Source organism: Pinus tabuliformis, chromosome 7 (genome assembly GCF_031772625.1).
Source record: "Pinus tabuliformis cultivar Carrire ecotype Pingquan chromosome 7, CPIR1, whole genome shotgun sequence".
NCBI lineage: Eukaryota > Viridiplantae > Streptophyta > Pinopsida > Pinales > Pinaceae > Pinus > Pinus tabuliformis.
Genome location: NC_142293.1, coordinates 1,999,207,110 through 1,999,233,207, shown reverse-complemented (window position 1 = coordinate 1,999,233,207; position 26,098 = coordinate 1,999,207,110). Strand labels below are relative to the sequence as shown.

Sequence of the window (26,098 nt, the reverse complement as noted above, 5' to 3'; positions counted from 1 at the left end):
AGAAGAAATACACTGCCTAAGCACTAACGCTTTCAAGAAGAAGCCCTAGCCTATATGTTGGCCTCTACGCAACCAAGACAGAGGCTGCCCTAGACAGCGTGAAGAGCTGTGTGGAAAGCAGGAGGCTTAGCCGCTGTTTGGAGGGTATTTCAGGGGTCCGAAGTGCTGGAGAAGGGGTCAAGTTCCCTTGTTGTCATGCCGCAACAATAAGGACTGTTTTAGGATCATTTGGAAGAGTGCAGGGTTGCCGCAGTCAAGAGGAGACTTGATATAGCAAGCCGCAACAAACAGAGGAAGGCCGAAGTTGTTGAGGAAGGATAGACTGCCCAACAAATGTAGTTTAGGGTCTCCTCCTCTCTTAGAAGGGCAGCCGTAGTAAAGGAGGACTCTTCTGGGTAGATTGAAGGGTTGTTGGAAGTACCCTAAACAGTCCAAGATTGCTGCAGTCAAGGACCCTAGAACTGTGAGCTAAAGGAAGTGTTAAGGGTTGCCATATGCCCATAACAACAGTGCTTTGTGCATGACTATTAGGTACATCAGTTACAGTAGTACATCTAGGACAGCTAGGAAATGGTACGTACATATTTAGAGCAATGTAAGTATGTTGGGACAACAACAATATTGGGTTGCTGTAAGTATACTGGGATAACAAGCCGTGATGGGACAACAGTACTAGCAACAATGATATTGTGCCACAATGTTCAATGGGACAACACAATGATGAGGCAGTGGCACAATGGGACAACAATGACATTGTGCAGCAGTGGCACAATGGGACAACAAGCATGGACAACATGGTGCAACATGGCAAGCATGGATAACATGGCAAGCATGGACAACATGGATAGCTGTGGCAAGCACATGAGACATGGTTCAACAATGACACATGGGACAACAGTGCAGCATGGGGTGCAGCACGGTGAGGTGCAGCATGGTGCAGCATGATGACGAAATGCAACACAATGATAGGTGAAGGAGTCACCTTGGAGAATTAGTTGAAGCAACATATCTTCAACTGATCTCATGTATCATCTTCTTAGAGATGATCTATGCTTTTATCTAGATAAGTCAAAGTGTTGACTTCTGTTATAAATATATTATCTCTATCTCTCTCTTTGCTGAACTATTGAAGAACATATAAGAAGAATTGATCAAGGGTTTCCCCACATTGGGGTTTGTCCCTGGCTAGTGCCACATCTTGTGTCCTCTTGTCTTGGCTTGTCTTCTGCGATTTATGTTTATGTTCTATCTGCAGTTTACTTTAATGCTGATGTGATTGCTAATCTGGAAAAGATATTGAGCTAACTGTGAAAATTGAAATAAATTGCTCTAAGCATAGAACATACTGAAAATTAACATGGTATCAGAGCTGAGGTGAAGTCAAAGCCCAAGCAAGAGTGAAAGAGTAATTACCGAAGACAGTTGGGAAAGGACAAAATGATCAATGGATTCCTCATCCCTCTTCAAATTCACCAAGGGTGAAGTCGAAGCAGAGAATATTATCAGAATGGCGCAGTGGAAGTTTCTGATGGCCTTCAGATCACTTCAATGGGAAGTCCGAATCTAAGGGTGGAAGGAAAGGCCTTGGTTATAATAAGTCTGACCATTATGCAAAGGAGTGTCCGAATGGTAGGGACACATCACTTGATGATGATAACAATCATTCCAGGGACATCTTCAATGATCAGAGGAATGACTGGTAATACAGGTCATCAAGGGAACGACCTACTCTTCAAAGAAAGCAAGGAACCCCAGGTATGAAGAATCAAGTGTTGTTTCTAATGAGATAAAGAAGCGTTATCTTATATTGGCCCTCTCCTTCAGACTCTTTGGGAATCTGGCTTATTGATTGTAGTGCTTCCAGGCACTTCATCGGATAGGAGGGTGCTCTCTCTAATTTAGTAGAGATGGAAAACAATCATGGGATTATACTTGGAGTCACTGCCACCTATCCTGGAAAGGGTGTAGGGAATGTTACCCCTCAATTGAATGAGAGTAACTCGATTCATTTACAAGAATCTCTTTTGTGTACCTGATCGCAAGAAGAACCTGGTGACCATTTCGGAAATGGAAGTCAAAGGTTTCAGGGTGGCATTCATCGATGGAAAGGTACGTATTTGAAAATGCAATTTTTCAAAGATGCTTTTGAGTTCAGGGTTGTATCAAGTTGCAGGAAGTCCATTGGGGACCATGTCAATTGTCACATCTCATCTATAGCACCGGAGGTCTACTTATTATGGGACCCTACCCGATGTGAATCAAATGGTGACAGGGATGCCTGAATTCAAGAAGAGCATGAAGGTACATGTCTAAGATGTACTGAAGGAAAATCTTACAAGGGGACCATTCCCCTCATGTAGCAGGTCCACAGGTTTGGAACAATCCGGGGGGTTTGAGATTCATGATCGAGAATCTCATGTGTGTAGGTGGAATAAAGCCCTCTATGGCTTGAAGCAAAACACCCTGGGCTTAGTATGAGAGGATTGATAGTTGTCTAATGAAGCTGAGATTCACAAGGAGTGAAGTCGATCCAAACCATTGCTTGAAGGCTGTGGATGATAGACCTCTCATAACGACACCTTCTGAGGACGACCTCTTTCCAACAGGTGTAGACCCTCTCATTTGCAAAAGTAAGAGGGAGTTGGATTCCCGATTGGGAATGGTGAACTGCAAGCCTGTGACTACCTCAATGGAGTTTAACTTTCAGAAGTTATGTGGTAGTGATGCCGGACCAGATTTGGGAAATGCCTCTGAGTTTCATAAACTCATTCGCGTTGATGTTCTTGGTGAACTTCTGTCCAAACATATGATTTGCAGTTAGTATGATGAGCTCATATATGGTTGAGCCTCACTGGATTGGTGCCAAGAATCTTCTGAGATATCTTTAGGGCACAATCTCTCATGGATTGAGATACACTGTCGGAAATGTGAAGCTGCATGATTATTCGAATGCTGACTGGGCAGGTAGTGTGGAGGATCGCAAGAGCACTTCCGAGTGCTGGTTCTCTTTGGGTTCTGTTCGATATCCTGGATGAGCAGGAAGCAGAAGTCGGTTGCTATAAGCACTGCTAAGACTGAATACATAGCTACGAGTATGATCTCGTGTGAAGCTACCTGGTTGTGGAAGCTCTTCAGCGAGCTTTTTGTACACATGATGGATACCACCGAGATCCTCTGTGTCAACTAGGGGGGGATCCGATTGTTGAGGAATTCCATATTTTATGATTGCACCAGCATATAGACATCAGATACTACCTTATCTGGGATATGGTACGTCGATGAGCGAGGAGGCTCTATCGCATTAAGACTGATGTACAGGTCGCAGACATTCTGTCGAAGCCCCGGGTAAAGGTCAAATTTGTGACTTTCTCGAACGACTTGGAGTTGTTGAGAAACCTTCTTATGAGGGTCTTGCATGTTTCATGCATTGAGCTCTGGGAGCTCCCGGGGGCTTGGGGTACTTATTGGAGCAACCAACGACCATAGGGCGACTCACCCTCCCTTAATAGTGCGCTGTGGGTATAGGGTGAATGGCTCAGCTTTCCCCTGTGATACCCCGAGGCGACTTAGGGACAGGATGAATGGTTCTCCTGTCGAGGCATCCTACCCATGCAGTGTGGGACTCATGGGAAGTACCTCTCATTTGGTCAATGAGTAGGGAAATGGGGTTAGGGACCATAGTAGTACTATCGATGGACGCATCGTTGTATCTACCGTACTCCCTATGCTACGATGACCTCCATTGATCTGGGATCAATGTAACTGATCTAGGATCAGTATGAGTGGTTTGAGACATTCTCTTGTGATATTGATCTGGGATCAATAGAACTGACTTCGAGTCAGTAGAGAATGGTATGAGACATTCTTGATCAATTCTTCTTCTTCATGGTTCAGCAGAGCAGAGCAGAGTTCAACAGAGTAGAGCAGAGTTCAGCAGAGCAGAGCAAAGCTTAGCAGAGTTCAGCAGAGCAGAGCAGAGCTCAGCAGAGAAGAGTAGAGCTCAGCAGAGAAGAGTAGAGCAGAGCTCAGCAGGGCAGACCAGAGCTCAACAGAGCATAGCAAAGCAGTGCAGGGCACTGATGGCAGAGATAGTATAGTCGGATAAATGGATCAGCGGATGGAGTTCTCCCTAGTTGAGAGGGAGTGTTAAAATTGGCAAGTAGGGCCAAACTCCATTTGGGTCATCTTATTTATGGCAGTTGATATTTTTCTTGGATTCCTCTCATCGAGAGGTGTAGGATTGATCTAAAGATCATCCAATTCCGATAAGTATTCATGGAGTTGTGAATTTATTTGTGTTATAAGACAATTCGACAAGGTCGGCTAGCAACCAAATAAATGTCACATGTGTTCAACGTTTTAGTATAAAAGGAGATGACTTGAGAGTCATTTCATACGCACACTTCTATCTTGATCTCTCTCCACTTGTCTTGGGTTTTTAGTGGAAGAGAAATCTAGGAGTGGAAGCCCTAGAAGTTGGAGGATTGAGGCTGCCCTAGCCGCAGTCAAGAAGAAGAACGATGCCCTAATCTAGAGGACACAGTCAAGTGAGAAGCCCTAACGCTACAAGGAGGACAACCCTAGTATCTATGCAGTCTAGAAGAAGAAATACGCTGCCTAAGCACTAACGCTATCAAGCAGAAGCCCTAGCCTATACGTTGGCCTCTATGCAACCAAGAAAGACGTTGCCGTAGACAGCGTGAAGAGCTGTGTGGAAAGCAGGAGTCTTAGCCGTTTTTTGGAGGGTATTTCAGGGCTACGAAGTGCTAGAGAAGGGGTCGAGTTCCCGTGTTGTCATGTTGCAGCAATAAGCACTGTTTTTAGGATCATTTGGAAGAGTGTAGGGCGCCGCAGTCAAGAGGAGACTTGATATAGCAAGCCACATCAACCAGAGGAAGGCCGAAGTTGTTGAGGAGGGATAGACTGCCCAACAAATGCAGTATAGGGTCTCCTCCTCTCTTAGAAGGGCAGTCGCAGTAAAGGAGGGAACTTCTGGGCAGATTGAAGGGTTGTTGGAAGTACCCTAAATAGTCCAAGATTGTTGCAGTCAAGGACCCTAGAATTGTGAGTTGAAGGAAGTGTTAAGGGCTACCATATGCCCAGAACAACAGTGTTTTGGGCATGACTATTAGGTCCAACAGTTACAATAGTACATCTAGGACAACTAGGTAATGGTACATATTTAGAGCAGCGTAAGTATGTTGGGACAACATCAATATTGGGTTGCTGTAAGTATACTGGGATAACAAGCCATGATGGGACAACAGTACTAGCAGCAATGATATTATGCCACTATGTTCAATGGGACAACACAATGATGAGGTAGTGGACAACAAGCATGGACAACATGGTGCAACATGGCAAGCATGGTGTAACATGGCAAGCATGGACAACATGGATAGCTGTGGCAAGCACATGAGACATGGTTCAACAATGGCACATGGGACAACAGTGCAGCATGGTGCAACACGGTGAGGTGCAACATGATGACGAGATGCAGCACAGTGATAGGTGAAGGAGTCACCTTGGAGAATCAGTTGAGTAGCATGTCTTCAAATGATCTCATGTATCATCTTCTTAGAGATGATCTATGTTCTTATCTAGATAAGTCAAAGTGTTGATTTCTGTTGTAAATATACTATCTCTCTCTCTATCTCTGTGCTGAACTATTGAAGAACATATAAAGAGAATTGATCAAGGGTTTCCCCACATTGGGGTTTGTCCTTGGCTAGCGCCACATTTTGTGTCCTCTTGTCTTGGCTTGTCTTCTGCGATTTATGTTTATGTTCTATCTGCAGTTTACTTTAATGTTGATGTGATTGCTAATTTGGAAAAGATATTGAGCTAACTGTGGAAATTGAAATAAATTGCTCTAAACATAGAACATATCTAAAATTAACACCCTCACTTGACCTTGAGCATCTAGCAACATCCAAAAGATATCTCAAGGCATCACCAATTAAGACATAAAGGTAAGCAGCAAGTGGGCAATGTTGCTCGATGGATTTACATGAGACAATTCTATTTGAAAAATCACCATTTATAGAAACAAACATTGAAGTGTTGGAAAAGAGAGTCTTCCCAATATTCCTTTGGCTTAAGTCCACTTAAGCATAGGGTTTTTCCTAGTAATCAAGCCTACTTAACTTGCTATCCATTTGCACTAATCAAGCCTACTTAACTTGCTATCCATTTGCACAACCTTAGTAAGTATTGTGCACTATAAAATGTTTATACACAGCTCCCTTGACTCTTTATTTAAAGCATTTGGGGTTTGAGATTAGGTGGTGAAAGAAAGTAATTGATGCGTGATCCATATCTCATAAGTTTTAGTCGTAATGGCGAATTTCTCATGATTATTGAATAGTCGACTTAGCACTTATTGCATATAGTGATGCTTGGGTGTCATGTAAAAAATAAATTAGAGCCATCTTATTCTGAAATCAAATGAAACAATAATCAAAGTAATGCTGCCAGGCAGAGAAGTGGATATAGCAAGCTTGACAAGGTATTTGTGTATAACCTCTCTTTTAGAATGTAAATGCTCTCAACGATAAAGAAAATGTAATAATTTAACAAACCAACATGGATATTATTATTTGGTGATAAACAAGGGGAAGACATCGATCCCTCCAACCTTTGCATTGATATGACATAGCCAAACATAAGATTTGAGAGCTTATTATATACATAACCAGTTCACCCTTTCCGTTGCATGTTTACCTACATGTCCAAGCAGGCAGGCAATTTCCTATAAATATGTATGTGTTCATTTGAACTTTGAACATAGCTACTTTGGAAGTTATTGGAGTGAAATAGGATAATAGAAAACAGAGAGAGAATGATCTTGAAGCCATGGCATTGAAATTGGGAGATAGTGCTTGACTATGTAGCAGACTTGAATGTGGGATCTATTCATTTCTACCAGTATATTAATAACAACTGGGCAATTGTCTTCTACCATATGTGTGATTTCACACCAGAGCTAGGGATTCTGGGAAAGTTGATGCCCGAGTTTGAGAAATGAAGTGTCAAGCTGTTGCAATTGAGCTGCAATGGGGCAGAGTGCCACCTGGTGTGGATTGAAGAAATTGAGAGCCTCTGTGAAGGGAAGGCAAAGTGAGTTACCCGTCACGACCGACCTTATGTGAGAGGTGGCCATTAAGTATGGAATGCTTGATTTTGATGAGAAGACAAGGGTGGAATGCCCTTAACTGCAAAGGCCACCTTCGTCATCTGCTTGGACAAGAGACCGAATTTGTCCATTTTCCACCCCGCCACCACTAGCTACAACTTCTCCAAGATTGTTCATCTGCAACTGTAGCATTGTAATGTCTGTGGATTGTAAAAGGGGGAGAAGTGCATGATTCTCCCCTCCATACCCAACCACACTGTTAATGACTTGTTTCCCAAGGGCTTTTTCAGTGTTTCTCTCCTATTGGGGAAGGAATACGTCTGCTCCACCCTGCCAGATCTGCCCTAGATATAAATACATGTAATCTTCTCTCTTCTTTCGATTTATCACTGTGTCTTTTTTCTGAAATTGTTTGTTAGGGTTTTGTCACTGATAAGTGATGTATGTTGGTTGAATCTATTGGCCATCCATCACAGTAGGGGAGGGGTGGATGAGCTAAATAAAAGAATATAAATGAAATAATTTTCCAATCAGAAATGTAGATTTCTTCTTCTGGATATTTTAAATGATTATGCTGTAGTATATTCTGAAGCAGTGATGCGGGGGAGCGCCCCCCCCCCCTTCGAACCCGCTCCCGAAGCGCGCTCCGGGCGGGAGCGGGTCGGGAGCGCGCTCCCCAAATCGCTCCCGGACGGGAGCGATTTTCGGGAGCGCGCTCCCATAAAAAAATTTGCGCTCCCTGGTCTGTGAGGGAGCGCTTCAGGGAGCGATCGCTCCCGCGCTCCCGGAGCGCTTTTTAATGCCCGGGAGCGATCGCTCCCTGATCGCTCCCGGGCATTAAAAAACGCTCCGGGAGCGAATTTTAGTGAACCGGGAGTGGTTCGGCGGAAAAAAATTCCGCGGACCCGAAAAAAACAAAAAATTTAACTAATTTTTTTGGGTTTATAAGCCCAATGGGCCAAAACAAAATCATTTCAATGAGATTGAGCTTGAGTTTGAGAGCAAAGGAGCAAGGAGCAAGAGCTGAGGAGCAAGGAGCCAGAGCTGAGGAGCGAGGAGCAAGTGCCAAGGAGCGAGGAGCAAGCTTGCAGAGGTAAGTAACTTAATCATTTAGTTAGTTTAGTTGGTTAGGTAGTTAGTTTGTTTAGTTTAATTTACCTGTTTGAGTTTAAAGATCATTAATTTAAATTAAATTAATAAATTAAATGAATTAATCCCAATAAACTAAATTAATTTGCAGATTCAAGACTCAAACCCTACAAACATCAAACACGATGGACCTGGGGATTTTTATTGGCATTTTCCTCTTCCTGGTCCCTTTTCTGGTTATTATGGTGGTGGAGAGTAGGAAACGGAGTGGGCCTGAAACTGAAGAGGTGGATGAAGAAGCCGGAGGAAGTCAAATAGGTGAAAACCCCAGTGAGGAGGATGTGGAGGGTGAACATGAGGGTCAAAAAACTAAACAAGACCAAACTCCATTGTGGAAATATGTTCAGAGGCCTGAAATAGGGAGAGGGGGTGGAACCACTAAATTTCATTGCCCCCATTGCAACAATGATTTCACAGGCTCATACACCCGTTTGAGAAGACACCTTTGCGGGAAAAGGGCATGGGATGGAGAGAAACAAATAGGAATCAGAACTTGCGACGCGGTGTCAACAACAGATAGAGCCAAATACATAAAGGAAGAGGAGGACGCCCAATAAAAAGCAAAAAGATCAAGGGGTTTCTTTGAAAGCTCACAAAGAACTCCTTCAGCATCCTCCCAAGGCAGTGGATATGGACATGGAGGCTCAGGGTCATCATCTTTACGCCGTAGAACCATATCAGATTTCCTTGATGAGGGGTGTAGGAATGATGTGGATTCAAAAATTTACAGGTTCCTCTATGCAAATGGGATACCATTCAATGTTCTACGCTCACCTTATTGGCACGAAATGGTTTCTGCCATAAATGATGCCCCTAAAGGATACAAGAGCCCTGGGTATGACAAGGCAAGAACAGTTGGCCTTGATCATGAAAAAGCAAAAATATCACATTCTTTGAATAAAATGACAAGTTCTTGGACTGACAATGGGGTGTCCATTGTATCTGATGGATGGACAAATGTAAAAGGCAAGCCATTGATAAGTGTTCTTGCTGTGTCCCGAAGTGGTCCCATTTTTCTAGCTGCACATGATTACTCAGACAAGTTCAAGACCGCTATCAACATTGCAGAAGCATTGCTTGAAACAATTGAGCATATTGGCCCATACAATGTCATCCAAGTCATCACTGATAATGCTCCTAATTGTAAGGCAGCGGGAGCAATTATTGAGGATAGATACCCGAACATATTTTGGTCTGGATGTTTGGTTCACACATTGAACCTTCTGTTGCATGATATTGTCAAAAACAAAAATGAACAATACCAATGGATTGGTGATTTGTACAAGAGAGGAAAAAAAATGATAAAATTTATTACAAATCATAGCAATACCCATGGCCTTTTCCGCAGTCACTCGAGATTGGAGTTGCTGAAGATTGCGAGGACTAGATTTGGTAGCTATTACCTCACCTTCAGGCGCCTTTTGAAGGTAAGAGAGGGTTTAGCTAGCATGGTATCAAGTCCAAATTGGCAGGTGTTAAAGGAAAGGGCTACAAATGTAGCTGACATTGCAGGTTTTGAAACGGTGGAGGAGGCCGCTCTTGATGGGCAGTTTTGGACAACTGTGAGACAGGTATTGGATTTCACCAAGCCAATTTATAACATGATTCGGTTTGCAGATACAGACAAACCAGTGATTGGCGAGGTGTATGAGCAAATGGATACCATGTTGGGGGAAATAAAAGACATTGTTAATAACAGAGATCCCGACTTGTACAATCTGATTCACGATTGTGTGTGTGAACGGTGGAAAAGGCTTAACCTTCCACTACATTGCTTGGCGTATATCCTTACGCCAAAATACTACTCAGATTCTTGGTTGGGCAAACCTGCAGCAGGGGGTGGTGTTAGGACCAAACCCCATTTAGATCGAGAGGTAACTAAAGGATATCTGGATGCATTAGAAAAGTTGGTGCCTGACAGGGAGGAATGTGCAGCTGTGCGCCTTGAAATAGGCAGATACTTCACTGGCAGTGGTTTGTATGGTAACTTCCATGCAATGGACGACAAAGATAAATTTGATTCTCTCACATGGTGGGAAACATATGGCGGCGACGGACTTTTGCGAAAATTGGCATTGAAAGTTCTTGCACAGGTTGTAAATTCTTCTTCTGCAGAGAGGTGTTGGAGCACCTACAGTTATATACATAATGTGAAAAGAAACAGGCTCAACGAAAACCGAGCAGAAAGCTTGGTTTATGTGCACTACAATTTGAGGTTGTTGAGCCATTACTGTGATCGGGCTAATGAAGATCCCACATATAAAATTTGGGACAATCACCCTGAGGACGACAATTTGGAGGATGGCATTGTACATATGGAAGAACTAGAAGATGAGCTTGTACGGGATGAAGCTGAAGCAGCTGCAGCAGCCTTGCCATCTCCACCTCCACCATCCAGTAGCAGTTCTCGGGGCCCGAGTCTTGTTCCATTGCTGTCGCCACCTCCATCGACACCCTCGCGTGGAGGCTCTAGTTCTGGTCGTCGGTCTGGGCGGGAGACTCCTAGAAGACCGCCAAGACCTACTTATACTCCTGGAGACTCTCGTGGCAAGGGCCACTTGTAGATTTACAGTTTACTTGTCTTTTTTAGTTTCTATTAGACTTGTCACTTTAGTTTTCATAACTGTTCAGTGTTGAGTTTTGAGTCCTTGACTCTTGACTCTTTCATATCATTATGACATTATGATATTTTTTGTAAACATTATATCACTGTGACAATGAAAATTTGAAGTTTGAAGTTGGGCCTTGGCAATTATAACTCATTGGTAATGATTGTGAATTATGAATATGATGCTTTGTGAAAGACTAAAGTTGTTTCATTTCATCTCATTATTCATGTTTCATTTTATAAATTTTTAACATTTCATATCATGTTAACAGTTAGAAGTTAGGACTTAGAAATATCTTCGATATTACTTCTTGTAATGGTTAAACTTGGCTTACAAGTACAACTTGTTACTTTGGTGATCAATGATGATAAATGTTATTGAATTGAATGTTATTTTAATTTATTATTTTACTAAGGTTGATGACGATTATAATTTCTAGATGATTGATGTGATATGGTTCAATGATCAATTTATGTTTTTTTATGATTTTTATGTCTATTTCATCATTCTACATGTTTTTGTTGACATATATGTATCAAAAATTAAAAAATATAAAAAATATATATATTTTTAAAAAATCGCTCCGGGATTCGCTCCCAAACCGGGAGCTTCTGAAAATGGTCGCTCCTGCTCCCGCTTCCGCTCCCGCTCCCCGCTCCCGCTCCCGCTCCCAAGTAACACTGTTCTGAAGTAACTAGTTTGGATTTGGTTCTTCTGCATTGCTTTCTTGCATCTGTCTAAGTTTACAGATTTGAAAGGGTTTCCTTGGTCTTCAATTTAAAAAAAAATGTCGGATATGGCTCTTATGCCTTGCTTCTTGTGTTTGACTAAGTTTAGAGACTTGAAAATGGTTTCCAGCTGAGGCATTAGGGTTTCCTTGGTCTTCAAAATTAAAAAAAATGTTGAATATACTAACAGAAAATGTGGTATAATATTGAAAAGAATGAGTCCACTTAAGGGATAAAGAAAAGCCTCGAGATGGCTTTTAACCCTGCACTGCCTTGGACAGCCGATTTGGCAAAAACATGTTCTTTATAATAAGAGAACACATTCCATTGAAAAAGTTTCACAGTAAAGCTTTCTCAAAACATACAAAGTAACCACTGTATAGCAATGCCAAGCCCCTGGAAAATGGAAAGGACAAATAGAGTTAACATCATTTAACAAAAAAAAATTCACTAGAAAGAAGATAAGATAATACAAGGCGTTGGTTGTGGGCTAACCAGTTCACCTCATTTTTGAATTCCACCATTGGGAAAACTGCTGGGAACCACAGTGCCAACCTGCCTTCTGTAGAAAATTAATGATCTGCACCCTACCCCAGTTTACAAGTTTGCATGTGTTTATTTGGCCCAACCCACATGTTTTGTCACGCTGATATAAATTTCAGAATGCATTAATTGTAAACATTCAAAGAGTATTTCTACTATTTTTCACTTTTCCTATCGGCTGAAATTAATACAAAATTCAGGTAAGCATTCAGCTCGTGAGACACTTATTTTTAGTCAAGGTGACTCTGGAAAAAACCCCACAGTCTCTTGGGGAAAACCAGTGTTCAAAGGAGGATTTTATTGCTTCGAAAATTACAAAACAAGTACAAAAATTCACTGTATTTATCTCCCTTTTTCTGCTGTAGTATTTATTACAAATTCTGGAAATATTTTTTGGTCAAGGTGACTCCGGAAAAAACCCCACAGCCTCTTGGGGAAAACCGGTCTTCAAAGGAGGATTTTATTGCTTAGGAAATTACAAAACAAGTACAAAAATTCACTGTACTTATCTCCCTTTTCTGCTGTATTATTTATTACAATTCTAAAAATATTTTTGGTCAAGGTGACTCCGGAAAAAAACCCCACAGCCTCTTGGGGAAAACCAGTCTTCAAAGGAGGATTTTATTGCTTAGAAAATTACAAAACAAGTACAAAAATTCACTGTACTTATCTCCCTTTTTCTGCTGTAGTATTTATTACAAATTCTGGAAATTTGTGCCCACTGAACAATTCAGATTTTCAGCAAATTTGGTGCCTAGAATTTCTGCATTCTTCTACAGCTCAGCGCCTTGGAATTTGTGCCAAAACTCAGCCTCGAAATTTGTGCTAAATCCAGCCTCGATTTCGGTGCCTGAAGGTGACTTTTCTGCCTCGAAAACTGTGCCAGACAGCAGCAAAAAGCCTCCTCAAATTTCTGTCCTCAGCCTGCTGTCAAGACATCAGACAAACTTCATTGAATTCCATGCCTAGAAATCCTAGAAATTTGAACTGCTGTTTCCTCAAATTTTGTGCAGTGTGCTCCTTGAAATTCATGCCTATATGCCTCGAATTTTGTGCCTGCTGTTGCTGCCAAACCTCTTTGATTTTCATGCTGCAGTGGCTGCCTCCTTCGCCTTGGAATTCGAGCCCCTCTACCTGCAAGCTCTCTCCTCTTTCATGAAGTTTTCATTTCTTCTCTTCTTGTCATGTTCTCTCAAGTGTGAAGTGAAGAATGAGCCTCCCTTTTCTCCGTTTGCCTCTTAGAAAAGATTGAATCCCTAAACCTAGGATCCAATGGATGAGATTTAATCTCCAAATCTCAAGATGTGTGGTTGAGATTAACTCTCCGAATGGACCCCCCTCACACATTGGCCCCATTACTTAAAAGTCTCCTAGTACCTTTTTCAAGTTGTGTGTTTTTTTTATTTTTCTCATAAAGTGATTTTTCAACTCACTTTAATGTTAGAAAAATACATTTAGTACTTTACACAGTCATTTTATAAAGTACAAGTGACTTTAATATTAAAAAAGTACATGGTACAACACTTTTAAGTACCTTTTCCACCCTTGACATTAATATAACTCATAAATGTCACCAAGACTAAAGTCATTGATGTTTCTACTAGGCTAAAAGGGATAAACGCTTAGTAACACCTCTCCTTGGTACTATTTCCAACACTCCCTCTTACCGAGGAAGGTGTTGTTCACCACTCCCATTCTGTCTCTGAAGAAAACATGCTTGCCTCTTGGCAAAGACTTGTGTTGATTTTTAATTGATCAAAGATAGAAGATGATGCATTGTCCGAGATGTGTATGCTGTCATGTTGCACTGGTGAGTCATTGTTGCCTGCCACAATCAATGCATTGCCACAGAAAATCTAAAAACCCCTGAGGGCCGAGGCTGGAGGTTGTGTTAGGGCCGAGGCTATAGCTGTGTATGTGGAGAGGAGTTGTGCCTGTCGCGGAGAGGAGTTGTGCCTATCACGGTTCACCTGTAGGCTGTGGTCGCCACAAAATTGCAATAGCGTTGCTCACTATGCTGTGGAGTGACGGAGTCTGGACTGTCGCCGGTTGTGGTGATAATAAAACTAAACAATGAACACAAAAGTTACAATGAAACCCGCGGGCGCAATTGCAAACAATGAAACCTGTGCCCGCAAACAATGAAACGAAAACCACGGGGCACGCAATTTGCAAACAATATTTTTTTTTAAACGAACCTAAACGAATTCCAACGATTTTTTCAGTGTTTTTTTTAAAGTTCGCGATTTTGTTCGGTATAAAATTCGGGTTCGCCATGATGTTCGAGTTCGCCATTTTGTTCGGCGAACTTGAACGAATAAATTCGAATTCGTTTGAAGTTTGCCGAATTTCGAATTTATTCGTTCAAGTTCGCCGAATCCGGTGACTAAGATTATAAAGGGAAAAGTGACTTTAGACATAAAGTACAATGTGGGTACTTTATTTAATGGGTGAGTTAAATAATAGAAAATGAGAATTAAATGCACATTTATTCTCATCCCTTGATCTAAATGAATCTGAGGCATTAGATCTTAGGGTTGCCCAAAAGTCATTTAGGGAAACAAAAGTGGGAAAAGAAAAGAGAGACTGCATTCATTTTTCATGGACAGATTGAAGAAAGGAGACTGAGAGTTGGAGAAAAGTTCTAAAGGAGAAATTTGTTGTAATGAGCTGAAAGAGTTATTTCTGGGCAAAGCTGAGCATGGAAATTAAGGTTTAAAAGACAACAAAAGGTACAATACGAACAACATTGAATGTTGTGAGCTGCACGCCGTTCAAGAGAATTTTTTTTTGAAAAAATTTCGTATAGTCATATCCGTACAATACATTTTTCAGCTTCAAGTGGGCACGGAAATCGAGGCAAAATGGGCACGATTTTCAAGGAGTTTTGGGCTGAAGAGATAAGTTGTATTTTGCTGTTTTGTTTTGTCTACGAATGTATTTTTCCTAAACTTGAAAGATAAATAAATTTGAAGAGCTCTCTAACAGGTTTTCTTCAGAGAAGATTGAATGGGTTTTGCCTGGGTTTAAGTTGACCAAAAATCTATGTGTATTTTTATGTGTATTGCTGGTCTGGTTATGCCCATATTTCTTTTCAGCATGTGTTAAGTCTTGACAGTCCCATGTGTTTTAATCGGAAAATTTCATTTCCAGAATTCTATATGTTGAATTTATGTTTATGGGAAAGGGCATTTAATTGAATGGGAGTGATAAGGTGAAATTAAAATTGGGTTGGGATTGTTGGAAACTTTTTTTAGTCATCAAATTTCAACATGGTATCAGAGGTACAGGCTGAAAATTGCGGTTTGAACAACAGACAGTAGTTTGGGACAAGAAACAGAGGTTTGGACAACAAACTGAATTTTTGGACAACAAGTTGATATTTTGGGACAACAAGGTGAAATTTCACACACATTGAATTTTTGGGACATCAAGGTGTGTTGGAAAGTTCATTTCTCCATTTTCTTGGTTTTGTAAATTTTGGACAGCGGTCATGGCCATGTTCTTAAGGATAGATGACAGAGTGGATGGGATATCCAACTATGTCGTTTGGAAGGATAGACTTCAGACAGTGTTTGAGGAGGCAACAGTTTGGGACATAGTGCGGCAAGTGGTTGTACCTCCCAGTGCTGCAGATGAACTTGCTGAATTCACAAAAAATAATGCAGAGGCAAAAAGGATTTTGATGGACAGTATGAAGGATCATGTGGTTCCTCAGGTGAGAGGAAACACATATGCATATAAGATGTGGACAACTCCAACCACTCTCTATCAGAGTACCAATGGGAGCAGGAAGATGGTACTCAAAGAACAATTGAAGAATATCAGAATGACAAAGGTTGAAAGTGTAGTTCATTATTTTGGCACAGTCAAATAGGTATGTGATGATTTGATTACTATTGGTGAGATAGTTGCACCCACAGAGTTAATTAGGATTGCTGTAGCGGGACTTCTTAAGTCTTGGGAGGTCTTTGGAGATGGTGTTACATCTAGGGAGAATCTTCCCAATTGGAACAGATTTTGGGATGATTGTATGCAGCATGAGATACAGAAGTGTTAAAATTGGCAACCAAGGCAAAACTTCTGTGGGTCATCTTATTCATGGTTAATAATATTTTTATTAGATTCCTCTCGTCGAGAGGTGTAGGATTGATATAAAGATCATCCAATTCCGATAAGTATTCATGGAGATATGAATTTTTCTTGATTATGGAATTATTATCAAGCCGACCTACAACTCATGTAGGCTCAGAAGCCCAACAGTCGCATCTATTCACCCATCAACGTTGTGTATAAATATAAGAGGACTTTTCCTCATTTGGACTCACTCATCTCATCACATCTCTCTCTCTCTATTGCGCATATATGAGTCTCTTCTCTACTGCGCTGAAATGGGTCTCTCTCTCTCACACATGTGAAGCCGGACGCTGTTGAATTTGAAGCTGCAATTGCAGAAGTAAAGATTGACTTGCGTGGCCTAGAAGATCTCCTCTTTGGAACTGCGCTGTAGGTTCATCTGAACCTCCTTTGAAAGCCGCAACTTTTGGTGGTGGAATGAAGTCAATCTGACGAACGGTTTGCAAGATATCGACTGCCCTAGTTTGAAGCCGGAAACTGCTGAAACTAAAGCTGCAACTGCAGAAGTAAAGATTGACTTGCGTGGCCTAGAAGATCTCCTCATCTGAACTGCGCTGTAGGTTTATCTGAACCTCCTTTGGAAGCCGAAACTTTTGGTGGTGGAATGAAGTCAATCCAACGGTCGGTTTGTGAGATATGGTCTGCCCTAGTTTGATAATGAAGCCGCTAATGCTGATGCTGCTGATCTAGGGTTTGTTACTGCTGATATGAATAAGATTTATTGTACTATTTCTCTCTGCTGAATTATTGAAGATAAAAGAAGATTTGATCAAAGGGTTTCCCCACACATTGTGGGGTTTGTCCTTGGCTAGCCGCCACATCTTGGGTCTCTTGTCTTGGCTTGTTTTCTGTCGATCGTTTAATGTTCTATTTGCACTTTACTTTATGTACATGTGATTGCTAATCGGTGGAATATAATAAGAAAAAGAAGTAAACTGTTATAAGCATAGAACATACCATAACTTAACATGGTATCAGAGCTGAGGTGAAGACAAAGCCCGAGCAAGAGCAAGAGCAATCATCGAAGAGAATATTGGCAAGGCTATCCTAAAAGAACTATGGGGTCCTCAACACTCTTTCCTGTCGAAGACAAGCTCCGTGAGAAAGCTGACTATCACGGATGGAAGATGTCTATCGATCTAACCCTTGAAGATCAAGGAGTGCTGGACCATGTAAGAGGCAATATTGTTGAGCCTTCATCAAATACATTTGCTGCTGCCTGGAACAAATGAAAAAATGAGAAGTCAAAACAATAGAAGATCATCTGGGACTCTATCGACAAGCACTTGGTGGCCTACATATTTGAACTGGACACCTCCAAGGAAATCTACGATAGACTGGTGAGTTTATTTAAAGTTAATGATGCAAATCACGTTTTGTTTCTTAGAAATAAGCTGAGGGAAATCAAGAAGGGTAAAGATGAAAGTATGCAAGCATACTTCTTAAGAATCACCGAGATCAAGAACGATCTCCTATCTATTGGGGAAACTATTACTGATAGAGAAATGGCACTCATAACTCTTGGAGGATTACCATCCGAATGGTATGTGTTCAGGACTACTTTTTTTTGAGTAATTCCTAGTTTCGAGGAATTAATGGCTAGATGCATTCAAGAAGAAACAAGGGGAGAAGTGCAAGAAATGCCCATGCCTAAAGGTCCTCCTGCTGCCTTTTCTTCTCATGCAAAGAGAAGAAAGGACTCACACCGGGACGATGATCAAAATCCCTCTGATGGAAAATCAAAGGAATGACAAATTCAACAGCAAAGGTAAGAGGAGAGCTGGGAATCGAGGAAGAGGACAACCATTCAAGAAGGCTAGAAAGTCCAAGATGTATTAAATGCACCTGACCTCAAAAGGAACCTAGTGTCCATCTTGGCAATGGAAGACAGAGGCTACAAGGTAACCTTCAGCAATGGCAAGGCATGTATATGGAAAAATAATGTTAAAGATGCCTTTACTCTTGGGTTTAGTGTTGATTCATTATATCAGGTCGATGGAATTCCGCTAGGTGTCATGTCTTGTGACACAACTCTTCAGTCCGAATTTTGGCATCGGAGGTTTGCCCACCTTCATTATAAAGCTCTACTCGATGTAAGATAGATGGTAACAGGGATGCTCGAATTCCAAGGAGAGAAAGAAGGTGTATGTTCGGGATGTGCCGAAGGAAGCTCAAAAGGGGACCATTCCCCTCAAGCCAAAGCAAGACCTCCGATCTATTACAATTGGTTCACTCAGGCATACTTGAGGTTGGCATTAAGAGGGAGACTACTACACCACATACTCCTAAGCAGAATGGTGTGGTGGGAAGGAAGAACCGCACGATGATGGAAGCTTTCCGGGCCATGCTACATGATCAAAGACTTCCGAAGTTTCTATGGGCTGAAACTACAATCACAGCCGTATATGTACAAAATCGATGCCCTCATCGAGCATTGGGTTCCAAGACTCCTGAAGAAAAATTCACGGTAAGAAACCTGATGTTTCTCATTTTAAAATTTTTGGAAGCCCTGTATACTTTCATGTGCCGAAAGAGAAAAGAAATAAATTGGGTGCATCTGGAAAGAAGGGAATTTTCGTGGGCTATGGTGAAAATACTGAAGGCTATAGAATCTATGTAGCCGGTCAAAGGGAAGTCATAATTAGTCATGATGTCACCTTTGACGAAGATATGGCTCTCAGCAAGGTGATCAATCTTCCGACTTTGAGGAGCTCTCAAGAAGCCGACACCAGGGAACCGAAAGAAAAGGATGATGAATCAATGCCTGATGTAGAAGAACCCATGGATCCGATTGATCCTCCTCCATATGAGCCTTCCTCTTCTAGGAAGAGGCCTTCATGGCTTAAGGGGTTACTTGATGATGCTGAAGGACATGCTGCACCCCGAGGAACCTTTCGTGAAAGTAAGAAACCTAATAGGTATCAAGGATACCTGACCATCATGAGCATGATCATACAAAATGAGTCTTCGTCATTCTCAGATGCCGTTAAGCATCAAGTATGGAAGGATGCTATGACCGAAGAATATGAGTCTATCATGAAGAATGATGTTTGGGAAGTAGTTCCCAGACCCCAGGACAAGACAGTGGTTACTTCCAAATGGCTTTACAAGATAAAGCATGCAGCAGATGGAAGTACGGAAAAGTATAAGGCTCGTTTTGTTGCTCGAGGTTTCTCCCAAAAGGAAGGTATAGACTATGATGAGATATTTGCACCTGTTGCCAGATATACGACCATCCGCTCGATCATAGGCCTTGTCGCTTCACAAGGATGGAACCTACATCAGATGGATGTCAAGACTGCGTTCTTGCATGGCTCGATCAAAGAAGAGGTCTACGTAGGATTTGAGATTTATGATCGAAAATCTCATGTATGCAGGTTGAAGAAAGCTCTCTTGGCTGAAGCAAGCACCCCGAGCATGGTATGAGAGGATCGATAGCTACTTGATGAAGCTGGGATTCACTAAGAGTGAAGCCGATCCTAACCTTTACTTTAAGGTTGAAGATGACAAGCCTCTCATACTGGTGTTGTATGTGGATGACCTCTTTCTAACAGGTGCAAACCCTCTCATTCACAAATGTAAGAGGGAGATGGCTTCTGAATTTGAAATGAAGGACCAAGGACTTGAAGTGTGGCAGAAGCCAAGGGAAATTTTCCTATCTCAAGGAAAATATGTGGTAAATATATTGGAAATATTCGGTATGATGGACTGCAAGCCTGTGACTACCTCGAGGATCTTAACTTTTAGAAGTTATATGGTAGTGATGTCGGACCAGACTTGGGAAATGCCTCTGAGTTTCAAAAACTCATTCACATTGATGTTCTTGGTGAACCTCCGTCCGAACATATGTTTTGCAGTTAGCATTGTGAGCTCATTTTTGGTTGAGCCTCACTGGATTGATGCCAGGAATCTTCTGAGATGTCTTTAGGACACAATCTCTCATGGATTAAGATACACTGCCAGAGATGTGAGACTACTTGGATATATTGATGTTGATTGGGCAGGCAGTGTGGTGGACCGTAAGAGCACTTCCGGGCACTGTTTCACCTTGGGATCTGCTTCGATATCCTGGATGAGCAGGAAGCAGAAGTCGGTGGCTTGAGCACCGCCGAAGCAGGATATATTGTTGCTAGCGTGGCTTCTTGTGAGGCAGTTTGGTTGCGAAAGCTCTTCAGTGAGTTGTTTGGATTCACATTGGATACCACTGTGATTCTCTGTAACAACCAGAGGTGGGATTCGATTATTGAGGAATCCCGTATTCGTCAATTGCTCCAGCAGATAGACATCATCTGGGATATGGTAAGTCGATGAGCAAGAAAACTCCATCACATTAAGATGATGTACAGGTTGATACACCTTGTCAAAGCCCCGAGGAAAGATCTAATTTGTGATTTTCCCAAATGACTTGGAGTCGGCAAGAAACCCTTGTACAAGGGTCCTGCATGTTGCATACATTGAGCTCTGGGAGCTCTGAGGGCTTGCAGTTCCTACTGGAGCAACATATGACCACAGGGTGACTCACCCTCCCCTGGTGGTGCACACTGGAACAAGATGATTCGCTCTCTTGTGGGACAAGATGATTCGCTCTCTTGTGGAACAGGATGATTCGCTCTCCTGTGTAGCAGGATGATTAGTTCTCCTGTGAGGCCTGGATTGATGTGTTCTCCATGGCAGCCTGGATTGATGTGTTCTCCACAGCGATTGTAGCAGGATTGATGTGTTCTCCTGTGAGGACAGGATTGATTAGTTCTCCTGTCGAGGCATCCTACCCATGCAGTCTGGGACTCATGGGAAGTACCTCTCATCTGATCAATGAGCAGGAAAATGAAGTTAGGGACCATAGTAGTACCGATGGACGCATTGTTGTATCTACCGTACTCCCTACGCTAGGATGACCTCCATTGATCTAGGATCAATGATACTGGTCTGGGACCAGTGGTAGGAGTTGTACCATACTATGACGCTGACTTCGGGTCGGTTGAGACTGGTCTGGGATCAGTGGTACATACTTTGAGACTGACTTTGAGTCAGTGGAGGATGATATTGGTCTAGGACCATTGGAGTTGTACTCACTATGACGCTGACTTTGGGTTGGTTGAGACTGGTCTGGGACCAGTGGTACATACTCTGAGACTGACTTTGAGTCAGTATGATACATCCTCGATCATTTCTTCTTCTTCATAATTCGGACAAAAGCAGAGTAGAACAGAACAATGCAAGAGCAGAGCAGAACAGAACAAAACAGTACAGATCAGTGCAGGGCAGAACAAGACAAAGCAGAACAGGCAAAATAGAGCAAAGCAGGGCAAGGGTCAGGCTGTACAAGGCAGTGCATTTGATGGATGAATAGTAACGACCGATAGACAGATTGCAGATGAAGTTCTCCATGGTTGAGAGGGAGTGTTAAAATTGGCAACCAAGGCAAAACTTCATGTGGGTCATCTTATTCATGGCTAATAATATTTTTATTAGATTCCTCTAGTCGAGAGGTGTAGGATTGATATAAAGATCATCCAATTCCGATAAGTATTCATGGAGATATGAATTTATTTTGATTATGGAATTATTATCAAGCCGACCTACAACTCATGTAGGCTCAGAAGCCCAACAGTCGCATCTATTCACCCACCAACGTTGTGTATAAATATAAGAGGACTTTTCCTCATTTGGACTCACTCATCTCATCACATCTCTCTCTCTCTCTACTGCGCAGATATGAGTCTCTTCTCTACTGCGCTGAAATGAGTCTCTCTCTCTCACACATGTGAAGCCGGAAGCTGTTGAATTTGAAGCTGCAACTGCAGAAGTAAAGATTGACTTGCATGGCCTAGAAGATCTCCTCTTTGGAACTGCGCTGTAGGTTCATCTGAACCTCCTTTGAAAGCCGCAACTTTTGGTGGTGGAATGAAGTCAATCTGACGAACGGTTTGCAAGATATCGACTGCCCTAGTTTGAAGCCAGAAACTGCTGAAACTAAAGCTGCAATTGCAGAAGTAAAGATTGACTTGCGTGGCCTAGAAGATCTCTTCATCTGAACTGCGCTGTAGGTTCATCTGAACCTCCTTTGGAAGCTGAAACTTTTGGTGGTGGAATGAAGTCAATCCGACGGTCGGTTTGTGAGATATGGTCTGCCCTAGTTTGATAATGAAGCCGCTAATGCTGATGCTGCTGATCTAGGGTTTGCTACTGCTGATATGAATAAGATTTATTGTACTATTTCTCTCTGCTGAATTATTGAAGATAAAAGAAGATTTGATCAAAGGGTTTCCCCACACATTGTGGGGTTTGTCCTTGGCTAGCCGCCACATCTTGTGTCTCTTGTCTTGGCTTGTTTTCTGTCGATCGTTTAATGTTCTATCTGCACTTTACTTTATGTACATGTGATTGCTAATTGGTGGAATATAATAAGAAAAAGAAGTAAACTGTTATAAGCATAGAACATACCATAACTTAACAAGAAGACTGACAGTGGTGGGGTGAAGATAACAGATGAGGAGGATGTAGCCTTGATAGCCAGGGGGAAGAACAAAGGGAAGGCCAATAAAGGGGCCTCATCAGATGGGGCTAAGGGAAAGGAGAAGAAGGAGAAGAACGATATGGATATGTCCAAAGTCAAATGTTCGGCATGTCAGAAGATGGGACACTATGCTGCTATGTGTCTTGAGAGGAAGAACAAGGGGAAGAAGGGTACTGCAACTTCAGTAGAGGTGGAGCAGTTTGCTTCATAGTTTGACCAAGACTTTACATTTATTACTTCTACATCTAGTAGGAGTACATCATCCGATGTGTGGTACATAGACAACGGGGCTTTCTCGCCATATGACAAGTGCACGAGAGTTCTTTTCAGAGCTTGCAGAGAGGGCACTTGATATTGAGATTGTACTAGGAGATGACCACATTGTGAGCACTGTTGGTGTGGGGACTGTGACCTTTGAAGGTCATGGATGTTTTATATGTTGCGGGGATGAAGAAGAACTTGATTTCAGTGTCTGCTATGGAGGAGAGGGGTTTGATGTCACTTTCTCAGGAGGGTTGGTATTGATGCATCTTAGGGGAGCTTCCATCACTTCGGCCAAAGTGATTGGAGTCCACTCTAGGAAAGTATACAAGTTTATATTTTAGTCGACAGGAGCATTGGTGAGTAGCACATCTGGTAGCACTCACACTAGTACCACTAGCAGTAGAGACTTGTGCGACTTATGGCACCGGAGGATGGCGCATATGCATTATGGAGCTTTGAGAGCACTGAGGGAGATCACTACTGGAGTCCCTGATTTCAGTGTCGAGCATTATGAGGTTTGTAGAGGGTGTGCTTTGGGCAAGTACACCAAGTTACCATTCCCAGCGAGCGGCAACAGATCTACAGGTATACTAGACTTGATTCATACTGATGTTAGTGGCCGTATGTCTCATGTGTCTTTGTGTGGTTATGAGTATTATGTTATATTCATTGATGACTACTCTAGGAGGACTTGGATATATTTCCTGAAGACCAAGGGTGAGGCCTTCAGTCGCTTTAAAGAGTTCAAAGCTCTCGTGGAAAAGCAGATAGGTAGGAATATTTAGGTCTCGAGGTCGGACAATGGTGGTGAGAACACTGATGGTGGGTTTTCTGACTTTTGTGCATAGGAGGGCATTAGGAGAGAGTTCGCGGTTCTTTACAATCCCCAACAGAATGGGGTGTCTGAAAGGAAGAATAGAGCTATTGTTGGGGCTGCTAGAACGATGATTCATGATCAGGGGTTGCCTTTGTTTTTGTGGGCTGAGGCCTGCAATACTGCTGTTTATCTTCAGAGTAGGAGTCCTCACAGAATATTGGGGAATATGACTCTAGAGGAGGCTTTCACTGGAGAGAAGCCTCATGTGGCACATCTTCGTATCTTTGGATGTCTCACATATTCTTATATCCCCAAGGAGCAGAGGACGAAGCTGGAACCCATGGCAGAGAAGGGTATCTTATGGGTTATAGCGAGATTTTGAAGGCCTATTAGATCTTCATTCCTTCTAAATAGAGTGGTGATTAGGAGGGATGTGGAGTTAGAGGAGGAGAGGGCCTATCAGAGATCACAAGAGTATGATGAGAGAGTGTCACAAACTTCTCCTCAGCAGGGAGGTCAGGTATAGGGAGCAGGACCTCAGGGTTCTGGATCAACTGGTACAGGAGGTACTGCAGTGTCAGTGACATTTGGGGCACTAGTGGCGAGTTCACTGAGCACTTCTTTAGGGAGTCCATTGGTACAAAGTTCACATGGCACTTCAGTTGACACAAACATAGGTGCCAGTACAGGTTCTTCGAGGACAGGTGCTGGTACAGGCACACCAAGGTCAGTTGGCAGACCTTCAGGTTCACCAGACTGGGGGGCAGAGGATGAGGTTCCCTATGGGGAAGCTTCTTCAGGGAAGAGGAGGCCCAAGTGGCTTCAAGACACCTTGAAGGAAGCGGAGTCCGTTGGTCCTCCGAAGATGGTGAATAGGGAGAGTGTGCCACCTAAGCAGTTTTGTAGTTATGTAGCCAAGGCTACCAACATTGTTAACTATGAGCCAACTGGCTATGAGGAGGTTGCTAGCCATGAGGTATGGAGAGAGGCTATGGTGGAGGAGTATGCCTCTATCATTAAGAACAATGTTTGGGAAGTGGTGCCTAGTCCTGAGGGCAAGTTAGTTGTGACTTCTAGGTGGCTCTACATGATCAAGCATGCTATGGATGGCAGCATTGAGAAGTTCAAGGCGAGGTTTGTGGCTAGAGTGTTCTCACAGATAGAGGGAGTTGACTATGATGAGACCTTCACTCCCGTAGCTCGGTACACTTCTATCCGGTCCCTTATTTCTATTGTTGCAGAAATGGGTTGGCAGATCCATCAGATGGATGTGAAGACCGCATTTCTGAACGAAGTTATAGAGGAGGAGGTGTATGTTGAGCAACCACAGGGCTTTGAGGTACTTGGGCGAGAGACCCATGTATGCCGGTTGAGGCGAGCACTCTACGGACTTAAGTAAGCTCTGAGAGCTTGGTATTTGAGGATTGATACTTACTTGCAGCAGATGGGTTTCACGAAGAGTGATGCAGATCCAAACCTATACTACATTGTTGTAGGGGATGATCCACTCATTCTTGTGTTGTATGTTGATGACTTGTTCATTACTGGGGCAAAGACACTGATTAGTGGTTGCAAGGAGGATCTTGCTATGGAGTTCGAGATGAAGGACATTGGGCTGATGCATTACTTTTTGGGGCTTGAGGTGTGGCAGGAGGAGGGGCATATCTTTCTGGGGCAGGGGCAAATACTCTATGGATGTGTTGAGCAGATTTCACATGGCAGACTGTAGACCCATGTCTACACCTATGATCACCAACTGGAAGAAGCTTCATGCTTCAGATTCTAGTTTGGTGGATCCCACATTGTATAAGCAACTTATTGGGTCCTTGATGTATTTGGTCAACACTAGGCCAGATATATGCTTTGAAGTGAACACACTTAGCTAGTTCATGGTTGAGCCCAGGAAGGTGCAGTGGGTAGCTGCAAAGCACATTCTTCGCTCGGGGAGATGGAGTGAGGTTGGTAGGTTACACAGATTCAGATTGGGCAGGCTGTGCTTCTGATAGGAAAAACACTTCAAGGTGTTGCTTCAGATTGGGTTTGGCAGTTGTGTCATGGTTCAAGCGAAAGCAAAAGTCAGTTTCTTTGAGCTCTTCTGAGGCTGAGTATATGGCTGCTAGCCAGGCTAGTTGTGAGGCCATTTGACTTCGCAAGTTGTTGTATGGCCTATTCGATCAGGAGTTGAGATTGACGGTTCTT

General features: G+C 42.5%; 1 protein-coding gene and 1 pseudogene across 4 annotated transcripts in view; both read left to right on the top strand.

The window, feature by feature from the left end:
- The window catches only part of LOC149256487 (uncharacterized), a 71,401-nt gene that overhangs the window by 13,304 nt on the left and 31,999 nt on the right, over positions 1 to 26,098 (top strand). The window lies entirely within an intron of this gene.
- Positions 6,856 to 7,483, top strand: LOC149256488 (uncharacterized; annotated as a pseudogene).